This window comes from Leptonotus elevatus, chromosome 10 (assembly GCF_054856555.1).
Source record: "Leptonotus elevatus isolate MCC_2025b chromosome 10, RoL_Lele_1.0, whole genome shotgun sequence".
NCBI classification, from domain to species: Eukaryota; Metazoa; Chordata; class Actinopteri; order Syngnathiformes; family Syngnathidae; genus Leptonotus; species Leptonotus elevatus.
Window position 1 is genome coordinate 6,169,981 of NC_141248.1, and position 17,180 is coordinate 6,187,160.

At 38.4% G+C, this 17,180-nt stretch overlaps 1 non-coding gene across 1 annotated transcript; it reads left to right on the top strand.

Moving 5' to 3' along the window:
- The first annotated feature begins 1,966 nt into the window (after window positions 1-1,966).
- Window positions 1,967-2,039, top strand: trnat-ugu (transfer RNA threonine (anticodon UGU)). Its single transcript has one exon. It is a non-coding gene; the product is annotated as a tRNA-Thr (tRNA).
- The last annotated feature ends 15,141 nt before the right edge of the window (window positions 2,040-17,180 follow it).

The following is a 17,180-nucleotide window of genomic DNA, read 5'->3' on the forward strand; positions in this document are numbered from 1 at the left end:
TCATTCAGCAATATAAAGTCAGTGTCTGCTCCAACACTCCCCCAGCAGCCTTTGCATTTATGCACACACATGCACAAGCTGCAGAGCATTGAGCTCAGCACTTTGTCACAACACAGCAAATAAAGGTTACATTCCCCAGTGAATTATTCACAGATAATCAATGACAGCGAACTGTTGTCATGTTTGTTTGTTTTTGAAACACTCAATATGCATTAAAACGGTGGGGGGGGGGGGGGGGAAGTAATTTATTCTGTTAAGTTTATAAACAGTAAAGTTCAGATTTCAGCAGTGCTGTTTGTGTACAATCTATCCCCCCAGAAGTGGGCTAGGGAGTACTGGGAAAAAGGGGCAGTGTTGCTGTATCACAAAAAAAATGCTCTGTAGTAAAAGGCCACATCCACAACACAATAGCTGTAACACTGCCATTAATTAGCCTGAAGCCTCTGGAGTAGGTCAGACTCCGATAACAGACACATTTGTTATTCTTTTTCACTATTAGTGCAAGGACAATCTTAAAACATGACTGTAAAAACATAGATTTACTGGTTCCAAATAAAAATTCTCAAGATGCCCTATATGTAAAAAGTAATTATGTCCAAATAAAGCACAATCGCACAGACAAAGTAATATACGGTGGCTTTTGGTGATAACTGAGCAACATTGTGGATTCACATTGCGAGACTGTTCATCGTTTAATTTGACCACACAGGTCTATATGGAAGCATCGGGTTCCAACTTGGACTGCTTGATGGGGACATTGTTATTTATTTATTTTTAGTTTTTTTTTAGTTTTGTTTTAAAGGAGGGGGAAAAAAGCCAGAAATCACTTTTCCTGGAACTGTTTTCAAATTTCAGAGCCAAGGGAGACTGGGAGGATGCAGATACTTGTGCAAGTGAAAAACACGTCTTTGGCACAGCTTTCACTCAGACACAAGGCCAAGAGTAGGTGTAAGAACACGGTTTGAGTTACATAACTAACTACTAACTGAAGAAAGTCATTCAGCCGCGATGAGGCTTTTATGATTCCGTGATCACACTTAGTTACCGTAAAATAATTTGGCCTTGAGAATGTCGCACAGGAGCAGAAAATCCTGCCATTCTGAACAGTATCAGCATGAACCATAAGTCAAAGGCTCTGATAAAGCAGTTCTATTCATACAGAGGAATAACATGTTCATAAATTGCGGCAGGGACAAAAACAATGATCCTCATACGCACAAGTAGGAAAAAATAACTGGGGGCTTTCCGACTTTTTTTGACAATGCATCTTTTATCATGCTGCCTGTGTGCGTAGATATCAGTGAATGATGTGATGGCTGCATGTGTGTGTGCATATTGTGCATTATGTATTCTATATACTCAGTACTTCATTGTCATTGGTTGAGAGGCAGCACCTGATTTTTGCTCCTTCCGTCAGGACCGTGAGACTTTTGGCTCAAAGATAAAATGGTGGTCTCTCCCTATTCTACCACCGTTTCCTCTGGCTCTGTTAAGAATTCAGCTTGGTTCACCTGATGACGTCCACCATTTGAGCTTTTGATAGAACAATATCAGCCAATGATACTGCCTTTAACAATATCTCATCATACTTTTGGAATAATTACATTTTCTTTCATAAAGATAAAGAGAGACAGGAAATGAGAGATCAGTTTCTAAAGAGACACACAATAATACCGTTTGCAACCACAAAACGCTTTTTTGTTTGGTACTAGTATATGCATTGAAATGTCATTATATTTCATAGTTCAGTTATCTATTATATTTTATGCATGAGTGAATGGGTGGGTTGTGTCAGGAATGGCGTGTGGGGGGAAAACTGTGCCAAACAACTGTGAGTGACTCACTGTGGTGACATCACAAGGAACAAGCCAGAAGTTGCATTAACTGTCATAGTAGTAGAGTTGTATTTTTTGAACTGATACATGCACCTGTTCTGCACTACATGCATTAGCACATATACCTACAGGGCCTCATAGCTCAGTGGCTAGAGCACTGGTCTTGTAAACCAGGGGTCGGGAGTTCAAATCTCTCTTGGGCCTGATGCCTGATGCCTGATGCCTGATGCCTGATGACTGATGGTTGTGCAATGAGATCATTACTTTCCTTTCTAAGCACTGAATCCTAACCAAAGTGTTATGAATATTCCTTGATTTATTAACAGAATGTGTTTATATTCCAATGGAACTTATTTATGCCGGGAAACTCCATTTTTTTGTATCCATTCAAATTTGGTAGGCTTATTAATATCACTCTTCTTTGTGGTGTGTCAAATAAATAAGAGATTTTTATTTTCACTTTATAGGGATTTAAGCACATTTATTAAACCATGTTTCACACATGTTAAGGATTGACAATAAAAACAAACCATACCATACCATACCATACCATACGCCATGAAAACACAATGAGACCATCTTGTGCTTTAGTGCTCACTCATGCAGTTTAATTGAGCTGTCGGGAATGGAGGAATTTTTAACGGAATTCAACAGTTTCTACAAAAAAAGCTGTCAAACGATGACATTTAAAATCAGATTAATCATATCTTAGAATTTTGATTAATCACGATTAATCGCTTAATTAAAAAGGCTTTTTTAATCAACTTTTTTAAAAATGGTTTTGAGATTAAATTTTATGAGGATGTCTTCAACATTTTTTGATCCACTGCACACGCTCATCCTCCTCTTTTTCCAATCAGTTAATTATTTGCAGAATTTAAAATGGGAAAAAAATGACCCCAATATTTTTGACATGAACAAATATTCTTAATGTCATATACAAACATTTATTAAATGTTTTACTTTAATGCATGTACAGTAGTAATGATTGATAGTACCTTATAATTTCAACCTTTTTTTTTCCCAGTCTATCTTGAAGCAGACAGATATGCTTTCCATACAAAATTAGTGACACAAATTACATATAAAATACAATATTTTTTGGCATTTAATATAAATAGAATTTTAGTGGCTTAGGCCTATACACATAATTGTAAACAAATGATATTCTTGTTTTCAAAATGTTCCATTTTTTTTTTTACTATGCCAGATACCAGCAGTGGTAGGAATGCTAAAAACAACGCTTGCTGTGGTAATGGTAAACTGCAGTCATGACAATACTGTACATGTCAGTGAGTGCTAATTTTGCTTTATTTCACGCAAACCCAAATGCAGTGTCATTATTCTTGACCAACAATCCAATGAAGACATTCTCTAAGCTGTCAATCGCAGTTATCAAGAGGAGGATTTAGCATGCAGGATATTGCTTGGGAATCAATACAGCTCAATCATGGCTTGGATTTTCTCTCGAACCTTTCACCACTTTATGGCTTTCACACAGACACACACTGGGAGACAAGACATTAAACCATAAGGGGAGCTTGTGTGTGCCACACTTGAGTTGTGATGATGCTGTTGTATTTTCCGCTCAATCTGCTCCACCACTACAAAGCTTGTCTTACAGCTTCTATATTATTAGCGCCATAACACTACAATAGCTTGAATTCAGTGTGTCTTCAACAACCTTTGTAGGCTACACAATGTAAAGCTTTAATGATAATAGTGGCCAATGTCATCATTTTCAAAGTATGATTGTAGAAGATCTGTTAGCCTTTATCCATGGTTTGATAAGAGCCATAAATTTGTCATGGCTATATTCTTCCCATGGTATCACTGATGTTGATAAATGTCAAGAGGATAAAAGCATAAATGCTGGTAGGAAGCAAAGAGTTCATATTGCTCAGAAGAAGTAACATAAACAAAGATGTCCCTCAAGGGCAGTTTATAGGAAACATAAAAATCACCTCAGAAGAAGCCTACACAGCCTGGAGGGCCAGTCTCAAGTGGATCAGCACAATTTTATACAGACATATTTCAACCTACCACCATACTGAAGCCACATAGGGGGGAAAAAGTTAGCATTTGTAAAATTCCCACCTTGAATTCCTCATGTAAACATCAACACCAAGAAAGCAATTTGCTCCAAAATAGCAAAGGAAGGCAAATTTTAAATTCAACACCTTTCTTGTCAAAGAAAAAATGTGAGGAGGGCGTGGTACTGTATGTGATGATCACATTCTCCAATATCACACTTCCACTTCAAGAAGCGGATGCATCGAGGCAGGATAGTCCTCACGCGACTAGATTTTCTTGGTGGCGAAAGACGCAATCAGAAGTGTTAATCATATGGAGTGTTAAAAGACTAACAAAGAGATTATACACTCATAATATTGGGTAGTGGGTACATTTGCAAATTGTAGCTAATTCTGGATCAAATGTTGATTGGCACTGCAAAAACTATATGCAAATTATGTTGATCTTGTTCATGTTGTAATTCTAAGTCCCCCAAAAATGTTAGAAACAGCTCTGAGTACTAGAGCTCAGACTTGCACCCAAATTCGCCATTTGCCCTTTGTGTTTACATCAGTGAATAAAATTCAAATCCATTCGCATTTTACGCTTTTCCGAAAAAATCTGTGACAGTCCAACAGATGAAAATCCCATTTGATTAAAATCGCGAATGGAGTGCACTGTATCTACATTATGTGAGTGGGTGCCCAAAGAGAGTAACAAAATCTCACATTTAACTTTTTGCAAAGTACAGGAGCAGGCAGCTTGTTATGTTATAGTTTGTTATGATGTATTGGTACTGATTTGTGTTGGCTTTTAGCACCCTCTAGTGGAGAAAGGTGTATTACATCTTATTTACTTGCGTTGACGTCAGTTTGCAATGAGACTCCTGAAGAGCACTTACTCGGTGGAGTGGTGGCCCACGTAAGGCTGTAAGAAACCATTTATATTGAAGTACATAATTTTCTGTTAGCTATAAAGAGTCAATAAGTTAAATCGAATGTTTTGGGGATTAAAATGTTAGTAAAATTGTCTAAAAACGAGTCACTGAAGATATAGCATCCGTTAGCATCTTATGCTAGCGGCCTTGAGCTAACTAAGTTAACTGATAGCGTACCTTGTTTGTGTTAGATTATATATTTACATTTGTGATTAGTGTATGCTAATTTCTTTACATTTTCAGTGCTGTATTAATCTTGTGGTATTTTTATTTTTATTACAGAACAAAGCTACCAGCGTTCAGTAAGCTAGCCTGCAACAGCTTTAACTCCTGACGTTTTTTTTTAGTTTCAATTGTCTTACATTAACCAAGATCAAGCTCCACTTAAGTTGTGGCCAAAGTTAGAATCTATTTCGGTTATTGCGCCTATTGGTGTTGTCAAAATAAATACTTCGCACGACGGTGGGGATCAGCGGCATCTTTAAACTAAGCTAATTAGCTGAGTAGATGTTCTTTCTGTGGCAAACGTCTTTCTTTTTTTTTTTGCCATGCGTGGTGGTGTGAGAGAGACAGATGGAAAGGCTAAAGACAGACGTGTTGATACACTGTCGAAATCAGCTTCACTGACTGTAATACTGAACAGTGGATTTAATGCTCGTTAGCTGCTGTTAGAGTAGACTAGTAGATTTGTATTGTACTCTTTGCGTGTTCAATTAACTGAATGGTGAGATTCTGGTGAAGAAGTCCCTTTGCAAAAGTATAATTATCAGAAGCTTCTGATCACACAAAATGAAGACACTGAAGCCGTGTTCCGTTCAGATTGTGTGTCCCTTCTTCCCTCGCACATCATTATTTATTGAAAAGTGGGTGAATACGAAAAGTCTCCTCTCCCCTCCCATTCACAGAAAGGCATCAAGTTCCCATGAATACAAATCAGATTAGACTTGAACAATAATACATCAGCCTGTCCTTGGACTCTCTTCGACCGACTGAGACCGGTACTAGCTATACTCCCTTTAGATAATATATAAAACAAACTTGTTACCCTTCTCTTCTCAGGCGAGAGAGACAGATAAGAATACAATAGACAATACTATTCATTGAGCTACACAGCTATAACTAAATCCAAAACGGCTAAAATATAAATTGAAACTGAAAAACAATGTTAATAATCCAACACTGCCTTGCTAAAACTCACATACATGTGCATATACTACCGGGTGAAGTCTATACCAGCTTTTTTTGGACAAGAGAAGAGTTCCATCCTGTACTGGGCAGCCAATCACAAGGCATATGTCACTATTGCAAATATTTTGGGAATGTAGAACCCGGTGAAAACCCACTCATGCACAAAAAGACCATGCAAACTCCTCACAGGAAGATGTGATAACCACTAAATATTCATCAAATGCAAGACATCTTATTTGTGTCAAGGAGTTTAATGTATTCATGTAAGAGGGACACGATCACAACATTGTAATGTAGTTTGGTGTCTATTTAAGATGAAGTGAAATACATGTAAACTTGTCATTTTGGCTAATTAGATTTGCTGACACGGCATAAATCTAAACATTCACATGATGCATTATCATGTCAACCTCCAGCCGCATGCATCACCATTATTGAATAGACTGAATGGCAGCAACAACGTTGGCCAAGCTCCTGTCTGCCAGCAGTGAAAGTCAAATGACATTATTGCTATTTATGAGTTTTGATTAATTGTTGCCTTTTCCAAGCTCATCGCACAGGAGTTGCGGTTGGCACTCATTACCATAATCGTGTTAGTGTTTGGATGTGCCCTTGCATTGTCATTCCCGCGGTAATGAATGCACATCGGTGATGAGATGGTGACAGTCTCGTCTTTTACAGGTTAGGATTCGGGTGCAGGCTTGTGAGGCGTTCCTTCATTATATGTTCAATCAATTGAAAATGTAGAACGTGAAACAAAATGTGTTTCATTAATTTAAATGGTTGTTCCAGCTTCTTTTTCACCTGAGATCTTCAACTTGAACCCACTTGTGCCTGCATTTTGTTTATATGTTATGGTTTGCGTTGAGTGAGAATTAGAAGACTTCTTTGTTCCTCCGTCTCAAACTTCATTTCCCCGTTTGTCTCTACTGTCAGCTTTAAGCACACCTTCTGTAAGAGTCAGTCAGCCACATATTGTTTCATCCCTAAGCCACATCCAGACCTCTTAACCCTTGCCCTCACCTTTTGAGAGTAATGAAAAGTGCAGCTGTAGATTAATGTAGGACACAGTCTCTTACATACACACCTCTCAAAGAAAGGATGTAGTCGAGAGGGTGATGCTGAAAGGTGATGCAGCCAGTAGGAGCGTGGTTATGTTTAGCACAATAAGCACATGTCCATCCTAAGAGCAAAACAGGGATCCAACAATGAGCTTTGCCCCCAGGAGGATAGATCCTGTTTTATGACTTGCTTATGTCTGAGTTAGCACAAACTTTGTAATGGAGCCTATAAAACGGCTTGAAGGTGCAGCTTTTCTCACAGTGGGCAACTTTAGCAGATTCAATGAAAACAGCACTGATTTTTGTCTTACAGTTTTTATTTATATCACTTGCTCAAGGCTGTGACTACATGTCGAAATGGTACAATTATTGTTGTAAAGCATGATGCCAACCACACCGACACCAAGTTTAATGTGGTATTAAAAAGAAAATATTGATGATTGTCACAGTTTATGACAGCCATTCATATATCCGATAATAAAATGATCTATTCATTTTAGGGGTATTATTTATTGTAAATAATCACATTACTTCAATAGTTAACTCACGATTAATCGCAAATTTTATATCTGTTCTTAATGTACAATAAAATGTTAAAAAAAAAAAAGTTCTAAGTTTCATATGCTTGTTAACATAAAAGTGGGGAAAATGTTAAACTAATAGAAATATGGCTGCATCTTTTAGTCATTGATGCAATAATTACATAATAATTCATAGAATTGAGTTCAAATTAAAAATATGTTTTCTTATTAACCAAAGTGTTAAATAAATCTCCTCCTCCTCTCTTAAAAGTCCTCTTCATGAACTACAAGTACTTATGTGAATAATTTTTTTTAGGTAATTCTAAAATTTTAAGATGCTGATTTAAAAACACACACATATAAAAATCACTTTATTCTCATGGCGGCTGACTGTTAAGCGCGTCCGCCTCCCAGTGCAAAGGACGTGGGATCGAGTCCGGGCTTCGGCCTTCCTGGGTGGAGTTTGCATGTTCTCCCAGTGCTTGCATGTGTTATCTCCGGGTACTCTGGTTTCCTCCCACATTCCAAAGACATGCATGGCAGGTTAATTGAACACTCCAAATCATCCCTAAGTGTAATTGTGCGTGTGGGTGGTTGTTTGTCTCTTGTGTGCCCTGCGATTGGCTGGCAACCAGTTCAGGGTGTACCCCGCCTACTGCCCGAAGCCAGCTGGGATAGGCTCCAGCGCCCGCCCGCGACCCTTGTGAGGACTAAGCGGTTAAGAAAATGGATGGATGGATGGACTTTATTCTCATAACATTGCTATATTTTTTTCTGGTACTATTCGGGTGGCCTTAATAATCCCTTGTAACCAAACTTAATTGAATACAAAATAGATAACAATAAATGCTGCTTATTCTGTGTGATTGTGGCTGCGACCTCAGTTGTGTTTCACTTCCGCTTAATCTCATTTAAGGAGAAAAAGGAATACTCATTTTCCAACACACAGCCTCACACACATTTTTTTATGAACAGATATTTCAAGTTGCAACATTTGAGCTTAAATCTTACTTATTGCACTGGCGCCGCAGTGCTGAATTAATACGGCAACGCGACAGTCTGTGCAGACAATGGCCGCTGGGTCAGTGAAGGGTGAAGCGAGAGAGTGAGTCCCATGAGGTGGACTAGGAGGGATTTTCGCTGCCACATATAATGACAGCGCAAGCAATATAAACCTGCCAATGGGTTGAGGTGACAGTAACGATCGGTTGAGTTTCATTTGATCAAAGCTGACCTTTTTGACCTCCAGGTTCCCATGGAAACACATTGTCCCTTTAGGGGCGATAGCTGCTGATTGACATCAACTTAGAATGACACTCACTCTGTGACCTGGGGCAGATATTACTTTTAGATAATGCTATTGTAAGTGTCCTCTTGCTCTTCTGGCTTTCATTCAGCACATGAGCGCACACGCTGAGCAACACGCCAGGTCAACGTCTTTTTTATTATCACCATTCTCACACCACAGCTGTGGCAATACTGCATGCCATGCATTACTGTTGTATTAAATGCATGATCAAACACTGAATGGTTGACACATTTAATAGAGCCCCGCCCAATGTAAGGTTTACGCCAGCTGCACTAAAATTGCAGTATTGGTAAATAAAAGTGTTGTTTAAATGTATCTGCAGCAAGTCTGTCGAGAGATCCAGGTTTGAATTTTACTTCAGGTCCTCTTGTGTGCAGAGATCCAATTATTATTTTTAAAGGTAACACAGGTTGTGTTTGAGCAAAAAAACATAACTACTGTATATCATTACTATATTAAGAGTGATGTGTTAATTTCCTTTGGGTTTTAGTTCACTCACACTGATGCAGTCTCAACCTTAATTAATATCAGACTTTTAATACCAGTATGCTATAATTGTGGTATCTGTAAAGATTTGCGCTTTTGAATGGAAGGTCAGGGTTCGAGTCTTTCTGCAGACATAAAACAAGTTGTTGGAAAATTGTTAGTCTGCTTCCTGACTACTGCCAAGGTGACCTTGAGCAAGCCCAAGATGTGCAGCACTGTTTTATCAATGTAAATGCATGAATCATGTTGATAGAGGATGAAGATTAACTGAAGAAATTCTTAATAATATGCAAAAGATTCATTCACCAAAAGATATGTTACATACATTGACATACCAAAATTGTCCAAGTAAAACCTGTACAAAGCTTTTACAGTGTTCAATGCATATATGCAATAATACTGTAGTTCTGCGCTTCATTTGGGATAGGCTCCAGCACACCAGCGACCCTAATGAAAATAACCGGCATAGAAAATGGATGGATGGATGGCGTAGTTGCATTCATGAAAAAATACATTTCTCTTGAAAGTGATGAGGAAAACATGAAGAGCACTTGACAGAGAGCGCATATCCTCATTTCTGAATGGTTCCATTCAGCATGTAGAATACAGCTAATGAAGTGCCACAATACTGTTTCGATACAGCAGATTTCCAAGTCAGTCAGGTTGAACTGTGAAACGTTTCAGGGATTTTATCTATAATCCAGACTTTTTTTGTGCCCTGGCTTCCAGACCCATTATCTGCTCCTACAGAGAGCAGTAAACTCAATGACTCAGTGTAATTTCATTTTCTACTTCATTATTAATTTGTTGCTTGGCAGCTGCTATCAGGGGGTGAAATTTTGTCAGAATGACTGGTTTTTATAATGTTTTCTGCAGTCGTTAAACATGCTGTTTGTACTCTTTCACTGGTTGCAATATTAAAAGTGAATTATTTAGTCCAGTGTTAAAAGGTTATATCATCTAAATTTTACATATTGACGCCTTCTTAAAATAATCGCAAAAGTCATTTTTTTGCCAGATTTTTCAGGAAACACAAAAAATTAACCATTTGCATCATGAGGAGATGATTTAGGCAATAAAAAAAACAAAACAAAAAGAAAGTCTTAGGCAATTATTTTAAGAGGGTGACGATATGATCATTATTAAACAATGTTGCAAAATTAGACCGAGAATATGGTATCGCCTTAGAAGAAGTGTCCATCACCAAGTGACCAACGCTTGGCTGTAGCTTTGGTTAAGGTGTTTTTGAAGAAGGACCTGGAAATCTCCACAAGCTGGGGTATAATGATTAAGTATAATGATCAACACTCCTCAGCCTTAAAATGGTAATACCGGCCCACTCTACACCCGAACAGTCGTTGGAGAACACAGCTAGGACTTACTCTTTATTACCTTGGCGACTCGTTTAATTTTCAGAGCATTTGGGTGTTCTGGGTCTCAGGACTGGCTGCCATGTGCTGGGAGACAAACTGGGATTACTTTCTTTGATCAGAAGGGGGGAAAGGGGAAAGTGATGAGACCACCCCGACCTTGGTCATAATGGCATTTTTCCCAATATATTGTGGAAAGTACCCCAAAAAAACAAACATTAATGACTTTGTCTTTCTGTCATATTTTGAATCCCGAGCCGTGACAAAGTCATTACTTTAGTTAGTGATGCACAGGGGCAACATTACATTGGTTTTATTCAAGATTCCATTTTAGTTGGGGTCCAATTAATTCATAGCCTTAATTTCAGCAGTGATAATCACGTGATACGTAGACTCTTTTTAATTTCTTTTTATTTTTAATTCCCTCGTGCTCCACCACTCATGAATATTCAACATCTTCATCTCGACAGCAGTAATTGACAAGTGGGCTGTGGCTAAAGAGTTTCATCAGCGCCATCAGATTTGTTTTTCTATCTGGATTTCTGATCACAGTTTTTCTTTTCTTTTTTTCTTCTCATTGATTCATTGTCACTCAAAAGACAGGTTTTTCTTTTTCATTTGAAATGACGTTATTGTGGGAACCTGATTATTTTGTTTGATCAGCTCCTCTAAATTCATGAACAGTATTTCTTGGTTTAGTTTTAATATACACACGTTATATGTGTGTATATACCTGTATTTTATTTTATTCTTATTATGTACCTTTATTTTGTTGTACTTGTCTAGTAGGTCTGTAATAAACATTAATTTTGCCTGGTCATGTAACAGCAGCCCAGAAGAACAACTTCACCAGTGTTTCTTTACCGTGCAAAGTGCATACACATGTATTGTATTATGGCCATCAACAAACAAACATAACAAAAGATTCATGCTGTGTATGTCAACCTAAATAATGAGGTCTCGCTATTGTACAGTATAAAATGTTTATGTTAAGTACATTATGTGCATGAGGACGAATCATTACTACAACCGATGAAGCATCTATTTCTCATTTTAATGATATGGCCACTGGGAGGTAGGCTACATATGCAAACATATTGCCGCAGTGAAAATGCTATAACAGTTTAAATGTCACTAGAACAATTCAAATTTCACAGACAACTAAACTCAAAGGGCCTCCATTTGCTCAAGGAAGTGTTACTATAACATGGATACTGACTGATGTCAGGATTTATTGTCTCCTGTGACTCCATTTGAATGCATCTTGTAAACACCCGAGCTGTCAGAGAGAGAGAGAGAGAGAGAGAGAGAGAGAGAGAGAGAGAGAGAGAGAGAGAGAGAGAGAGAGAGAGAGAGAGAGAGAGAGAGAGAGAGAGAGAGAGAGAGAGAGAGAGAGCGCAAGAGGATGTGTTTGTGTTGAAGAAATTCTTGGGTGAATGTTGACAGGCTGGATATTGTCTACAACATTTCTTTTCAGCAAGGAGGAGACAATGGTGATGCAGGAATGGCAAAGCAGGAAGCATGCTGAGGAGGACAGGAAATAGGAAGCGCAAGCCGGAATAAACGCTGTTGAAAAAGATGGGGGGAATTTATTTTCTTCGGACTTAAGATTCTGTAGCTAGAAATGCCTTTGTTGTTCTCGAAAGACGAATTGAAGGAGACGAAAATGACTGACAGAAGGAACGACAAAGACAAGACGTTCACTTACCTGGCTCTTATCTGTCAGCCAGGTAAGAGAACTTATCTTTACACTGAAAAACATTTGTCTGAACACAAGAAATCAAAATTTTGTGAGGAGAAAGCCATAGTATTTATTTTTGTACAGTACAGAGACAAAAGTACAGATCCTGCACATGTAACAGAAAACTTTGAGTCAAAGCTCCCTCTTTTTACTAATGTAATAAAATGGAAAACATTTAATTAAGGGTCAAGTGAAAATTAATAATGTTTTATTACTTATGATTGTTGTCATTCTTAATTTCAGATTAGCGTTCCCAGTACAGTACAGTACATTTGTAAATACAATTTAGTTGTATTTAACTTTTAAGGTTAAGCCAAGGCACATACACAAGGTCACTCAATGTGCTTCACATAGTTGCAAAACAACATTTAAAGGCAAAAGAATTTAAGACATTTAAAAGGAAGGCATAAGCAAATAAAAAGCAGTTTACTAAAATAACGTACAGTGCAAGAACGTGATTTGGGGAAAATGGATTATAGAAATCCTCTAAAAGACCTTAGTCAGCGGTATTTGTTTTTACTCTGAATGTAAATGCATTTACGTTTGTAACTAACTAAATAAACATTTGACAATGAAATAAGAAATAAATACAAACATACTGACGAGACAGCGAGGCACACCTGGAAAAGACATACTCGGATGGAGAAAGCTGATTGGCTTAAACACAAGGTGAGCAGGAATAATGACACAGGCAGACAACAAATAGACAGGAAAGTCACAAAACAAACGGGAAAGTCACAAACAAGAAACAGGGAACGCCGATAAGATGAAACAATTAATCAAAGCCGATCAAAGCAATGTAAAGCAATGCAAAAAGTCAACATAAATGTAGAACATGGCAAAATGCTCTTCCACTAGATGGCTACTGTAATCAGTTGCCATTCATACAAGAGAATGACAGCTTGCATGTAAATTCACGCGGAGACGGACTGAGTAAGATCATTTGTGAGAAAATTCAAATAAGACTATTATTATTATTATTTGGAAACGATATTGTTTGACATTTTGTTTGGTGGTTTGCCATGAGATTTATGCAACGAAAACGTGTGTGTGGGCTTAATAAGGGTCTATAAAGACTTTGAGTAGTTTTAATAACAATTACTATTAAGGATGGTGATTTACAGTTCTTAGTCCAATTATTCTGAATTCTTCCTTCATCTTAGAAAAGCTTTTTAGCACTAAACAGCAGGAAAACAAAAGTATGTTTAGCGAGGTCACAGCCAGTCCTCCACCCCTGCAGGCAGGAAGTGCCGAGCACAAGGAGTCTGTGGGGCGCTGCCCATCCCAAACAGGAAGAACAAAGCGCAAACTCGCAATGATGCCACACCCCTCGGGAGACAAATGATGTTGTTGGACACCTTGGAGATGTTGCACCGGCATTGATATGATGGCGATATGGTATTTATGTATACAACTCTATAGTATCTATGATATTGATTAAAGGGGTAGTGTGTATTATTCAGCGCCATCTAGTGGTGAACTAATAATTCATTCATTTAAAAAACTACTATTAATCTCAATTTAAAAAAAGTTCTATCAAATCAATGTATATTTTTATATATCTTAGGTCTAGTTATCGCTAATTATATTACATTGGTTGTGCCGGCATCTTTTTACTACGGCTACCCGAAGGAAAAGAACTTCGCGAATGTAGTTAGCTTCTGGTGGTAGTTGCAGATCGTGTGGGATCTAATGGGAGCATACCTTCCACAGCTGGGGCCTGCAGCTGGTCATTGCTGAATCCCGTCATTCGATCTCCTGGAGAATGTCTCCCTCTGCTTTACTCTCGCTAACTTTTGCTAGCTTCTCCCACTCTTGTTAGCTGCTTCTGCTATTCTTTGCTAGCCGTCCTTTGTTAGCCGCTCCAGCGGATTGTTGCTAGCCACGCTTGGTCGCCGCGCACACTAGCTGCTACTTGCTGGGTTGCTCGCTAGCTCGCTCAGTCTAAAAGTATTTGTTTGGTAGACCTGCAAAGTGTTGTCTGTCTGAGGCACCGTAGTGCACGTGCTCCACAATCGTCGCATTCTATTAGTTCACCACTAGATAGCACTAATATCTACACACTGCAGCTTTTATACAGACATGACATAGAATTTAATGATTCTTATTGAGGAAAACATGCAAATACACAATTCATTTATTTTTCATCTGTCGATTTTGACATCAAGTATCCAGTCGTTGAGACCTCATGAATGTGTTCAGTGACCAATATTGTGACTGAATTTACTCATGTAAAAAGAAACCTAATTTTCCTTATTGTAATGAATGGAAACATTACATGTTTCTAATAAAGAAAAACTATTTATTTCTTTACAATAATATGTTCTTCTATGCGTCCCCATTAGTCTAAAGACTCGAAAAACGACCGTCACGATTTACTTGTTTTTTGGGTTTGGTCATATGGTGTTCGCAAGCCGAGCCCCTAGACACTGCAATGCCATTCTCAGTTGACGGCAAGTGGCAAAATGGCCGCCCCTTGAAAAGGATGAAACGGGTGGATTTTTCTGCTTAATTTATAATGTATTCCACAAACACAATATGAATCAGAATACCGTGTTTAGACTAGTGGAGGAGAAATTAGTACTAAATAATAGATTAATTGCTATTTAAATGTGTTTTTTCCACTTTCTGAGAATTTTTCAAAATTAGTGTTGTGCTTAGGGAGGAGTGGATTGTTGTACGACAATTAATTACGGGGTTCTTAGGTTTCCGACCATCTCAAAATTACCCATTTTAGGACAAAACAGCAGTAGTTAACAGCAACTTCCACATTGTTGTTTAGCCTATTTTTCTAAAAAGAAGCCCAGTGCGGCTGCATTTACACAATTGATAAGATCCAGAGTATTTATTTTATAGAGCATCTCAGCTATTGTGAAGTGACCATATTACAACCAATTACGAATCATATATTCGATTATTTCATAAATATCCGTCATGAGTTAAATTTTGTGTTTACACTGCCTCAAAATTTAACCTGCACGTTTGCAACAACCCAATCATCCTGCATGTATGGCGACAGCCTACACTATGGGACACAGATTGGGATAATAGAGCAAGAAGATACTGTTTTGGTAAGTGTAAATAGAGAACCTAATTATATTGTGAGCAGTGGTAATAAATCATAAGCATCTTAATCAAAGCACCACAGCAAAGTGACTCATCAATCACTCTAATACAGAACAACACAAATGTAGTGCGCCCATCTCGCTGCACTGATTTTGGGACACAGCACTGTGACACATTATCATTAGCACAATCAAAACCTCTTTGGACAGGGTGACACAAAGACATTGTATGGCAAATTATTATGGAGACATATCGCAGTGCAAAGTTGACAAATGAGAAAATGTGTCAAGAGAAGACAATTTTAACCTCATTTTCTGTAAATTGATTGGAAAGATGACAAGAAGTAAACAGCAAGCCAGAAGACATTCCCTCATATCAAAATGGGTGTCACATTTGTCAAGTTGATAAAAATATGCTATTTTTAGCTCAGGACTCCTTAATCGCTGTATGCACCCTTTAGCTGTACAGTATTGCTTTGTGATGGATGGCAAGGTCATCTCAAAGGCACGGCAGTGACATTCCCAACGTTCCTGTTAAGGTGGGAGGATGACAGATGGTATTTCAATGGAATCTATAAAATTGTGTCAGGACTGAAGGATGTTTTGACTTCTTTTCGTTGACTGCCCTATTTTAGAAACCTGTGTACATTCAACATTTTGACACCAGCATTAATAATTAATGACACAGGTATGAGATATAAGTATTTGTGCACATGATTTTTCAATAGTCAAGTGTTATCCTGTGTTTGCTGTCTACTGTTATCTGCCATTCACCTTTAAATCCAAGTGCACAATATACAAACAAAGTATTTGGCCATGTAATCACTTAAAGGTGCATTTGAAAAGGTAATATTAAAGCTTTTTCTACGTCATGCATGCTCCACCAATGCCCAGATGAGTATGAAGAGCCCTGACTGTTTTACTCTGACTGCAACTATCAGCTTTTATCTTCTCTTTATAGTAGAGTGTGCGGAAGGGATGGGTGGAGTAATGGAGGGTGACGTCATGCACGTCCCCACGGATTGTGGCGTGTGACATGTGGCGTGCACTTAAAATCGGGCACAATCTCGCACGCGCACCATGAACGAGCTTGACACAGAGGCTGCAGTTGCGCTTTGGGCCAGAGGTGGCAGTCCCGAGTATAAAAGTGACAAACTGCACAAAGATCCTTCAACAGGAAGTAAAAATTGGAGCTTGGTAGCCAAGCGAATAGCTATTAAATGAGGCTAATAATATTTATGCATCCGATTTATATAGCGCTTTTCTCAACAGTCAAAGACGCGTTACAATGGAATGAATACATTATTCATGCACTCACACATTCACACTCAAGTGACGGTGAACTACTTAAGTAGCCACAGCTGCCCTTGGGTAGGCTGACGGAAGCATGGCTGCCAGTACGCGCCTACGGCCCCTCCGACCACCACCAAACATTCGCACCATTCATACACCAATGAGAGTAGCACTGGAGGTAGTGTGTGTGAAGTGTCTTGCCCAAGATACAACGACACATGACTTGGGGAGAGCAGGGCTTAAACAGCCAACCTTGTGGTTACTGGACAAACGTCTCTACCCCTGAGCCACGGCCGCCATGACTGTTGAAAAATAAATACAATTCCATTTAAGTTGTAAATTGAATTAAATGGCGCTGTAG